Raw genomic sequence first — 3386 nt, 5'->3', positions numbered from 1 at the left:
GGTGTGGGGGGCAGTTCCACAGGCACCTGACCCCTGCTGATGCTGTGCTGTCGGCGACGAGGTACCCATCAGCCCCAGCCTGAGAGCCGTACTGAACGCACAGGCCTTGGCGACCTGGTGACAAGTTGTTCAGAGGAGATGGGGCCGCGTGACCAGAAGGACAAACACTCAGTGAAAGGCTTGGACCCAGAGGTGGTCATGGGGGAAGGGTCAGGACCAGACCCTTGTCCTGGGGGAAGGGATGGAGCAGCGTCCTGAAAATGAAACTCAGAACCTCAACTGAAGTCCCCGCCAGGGCAGGTTCTGGGGGAGGCTGCACCCACAGCACTAAGGCCCGGGCACTGGTGCCTGACTTTCGCTCTTGCCCCCCCACCAGACTGAGAGAGTATTAACCGGAGTCACTGGGCGTCTCCTGCCAGACAGGAGTCCTGGACCAGGCCCCGGGGTGGGATGGGGCTGTACAGGGGCCAGGAGGAAACAGATGGTCAGATAACGTACCATCTAGTAGCAGGAGAGAGAAAACATACATCCACAGCTTAAACGAAGTGGCAGAGCGTTCGTCAGCTCTGCGGGATGCCCTAGGAGGAGAGAGCACTTGCCGTGACGGCCGTTGTCATTCAGGGTCACAGCAAACCCGCTGGGCAGCACTGTGATCCCTGCTTACAGAAGAGGCTGGTCCCTGGCCAGGGGGCAGAACCGGGGCTCCTCTGGGCCCTCAGCTCCCTGTGCTCCTCTCTGTCTCAGCACCGTGTTTTGCATAAAGCAGAGGAGCGCTATGTTCTCTGGGCTGGAAGGCCATCTAGGTCCACCCATTGTTCCACATTACCCTTAACGAGAGGTCATCCCCCTGAATCGTGGCCCCTCCAGGGCTGGGAAGCTCATTATCTATCGAGGCAGCTTCCTTTTCCATCTCAGGCAGCTCTGACCATTAACAAAGTCCTCCCTTTTGGGAAGCTCAAATGTGTCTCAGTTTTGTCCTGAAAAGCTCAGAGTGTGTTCTGGCCTCCCTTGACTCGCTGGGGGAATCCACCAGGATGTGGGCTGGGTTTGGGAGCAAGGGCAAAGGGCAAAGGGCCAGATTGTCGGGTCAGCTCTTGGTTGCCCCCTCTGTTTCCCTCTGAGGCCTCGCAGCTCCTCCAGTCCTGGCCTCAGCGTGGCCTCCCCCCTCGCAGAGTCAGGAGGAGCCTCTGTTCCCTGCCTGCACACCCAGATGTCTGACCTCAGAGTGAAGTCAGCCCCTTAGTAAACGCGGGTGGGAAGGTCAAACCTCCCTGCCAACGCCCCTCTTTGGCCACTTCTGTGCCAGGAGCTGGTCTGGCCTCCCGGGTCTTCTAGCCTCTGTCCACCACCCTCCAAAACAACCCTTGGCACTGTCTGCCAGCCCTCACGGTCCAGCCCTGCCAGGGGTGTGCGCGCACCCCCACCTCCCAGCCTCACCCCCAGCAAAACCGATGAATAACCAAGTGTCTTCAGTCTGCACTGAATCAAGGCTCTGCATCCAACCTGCATAGTTTCTGGGAAATAGAGGAATGATTTGAAGATGCCATAAAGCAACATGAGACAAATTGCTGGAACATTTTGGAATTGACTTAGTGTCTTTAAAAAGTCAATGTCACTTTAAAATATGTATTTTTAATATTATGGGAGTGTTCTAGATTTAAAGGAGGCAAAAGAGAGAGCACAACCAAATGAAACACATGGGAGCAATGCGGCTCCCCACCCGGGTTCAACATATGGAATAGCTGGAAAAGGCATTTTGGAGAGTTTCGATTATGGGCTGGGTATTAGATCGTATCCAGGAATTGTTAATTTTCTTAGATGTGATAATCATGATGGGCTAATTAGGAGATTGTCCTTTTGGGAAATGCATGCTATGCAGTAGTGGGGTAGCAGTCATGTTGCGTGCAACTTCCTTTCAAATAATTCCATAAAAGAAAAGGAAAAAAAGAAGTACACACACACACACAAAGAAGTATGGCAACATGATAATTCACCTAGATGGCGTGTGGTTATCGCACCATTCTCTTAACTATTGTGTATGTTGAAATAAAAAGTTGGAGCAAACAGTATGCACTGCAGAGTCAGAAAGAACAGGTTCAAACCAGCCCTGGGCTTGCTGGCTGAACTTGGCTGAGTCTGTTTCCCACCCTAGACCAGCACCCTGTGGTTCCCTGGTGGTGGGTTATGAGACTGACCAGGGTGTGCGCAGTGCCTGGTGCTCCCTCAGAGCAGGTGATGGACCCCACCTCCATGAAGCCCTCCCTGACCCCTCCCACCTCCCCGCATCTCTCATTTCTGTAACCCTACAGTTTGTTTGCCACCAAATGTCTGTGAATGATGCTGTTGGTGCTTCTGGGGCACCTCTCAATAGAAAGGACCCGCGGGAGCAGCAGTGATCTTTCATCCTGAATGGGACCTTGCACCTAAATTATCTCATTTTTATTCTTCAAACAACCACACAAAGTTAGAAATGATGGATCTCATTTTGGAAATGGAGCACCTGATACTCAGAGAGGCAAACTGTCTTCCCCAAGGTTGGCAGGAGTGGCATGGAAAGCAGATCTGCAGGACCCCAGAGTCCCTCGGGGCTCTGCCATGCACCTGCTGTGGGTTCCCGTGGGGGAAGCTGCGGGCTCAGTGAGGAAAAACCACTGATAAGCAAGGGCCCAGCCTCCAGCCATCAGTCCTTCCAAAGGCCCAGCACAGAGAATCTCTATAGAGATCCACCCCAGTCTACCAGCCAGTGGGGAGAGGCCAGTGCCAGGCTTGCTGAGGACAAAGCCCTTGGAAAGACACTCTCCAATTTTCCCAGGAAGCAGCCTGTATTATTCTAGAATCTGCTGGGTGGGTAGAGCCACACCAGGAGACGTACTCACTAAAGAACATGCCAGCTGAGTGCACACCCCCAGCCTGAGGGCTCTGCGCCCCACCCCCTGGATGCAACATCCAGCTCAGAACTGCTGGCTGGGCTGTGAGGGGCAACATGAATGTGTTCACGAAGAATGTGAGTGTGCCCACAGGGAGCCTTGGCCACAAATGCCCCTTTGCTGTATCCACAGGAATGGGGAGCCAGGGAGATGGCAGAGAGAGGGAAGAAAGGGCAGGGAGTGGGACAACATGGAAAGAACAGGGAAAAGATAGGAAGGAGAAGGGTAGAGGAGAGGTGGAGGAGGAAGTGAAGTCAGATGGGCAAAGGGACACAGGGATGGCTGGCTACAGCAAGCTCCCCGCCCCCGCCCCCCAGGGAAATTTGCATGTGGTGTGGAGGGTTGTGGCCAGCCCTCCTGTCCCAGGGGTTCTGGAATAACACATTTCCCAGGAGGCCCAGTCATGGTGGATGCAGGCTGGGACCAAGGGCTGGGTTCAGATCCAGCCCCTCAGCGTGC

Source organism: Myotis davidii, unplaced genomic scaffold (assembly GCF_000327345.1).
Source record: "Myotis davidii unplaced genomic scaffold, ASM32734v1 scaffold673, whole genome shotgun sequence".
Taxonomy (NCBI): domain Eukaryota; kingdom Metazoa; phylum Chordata; class Mammalia; order Chiroptera; family Vespertilionidae; genus Myotis; species Myotis davidii.
Note: the sequence above shows the minus strand (reverse complement) of the source record.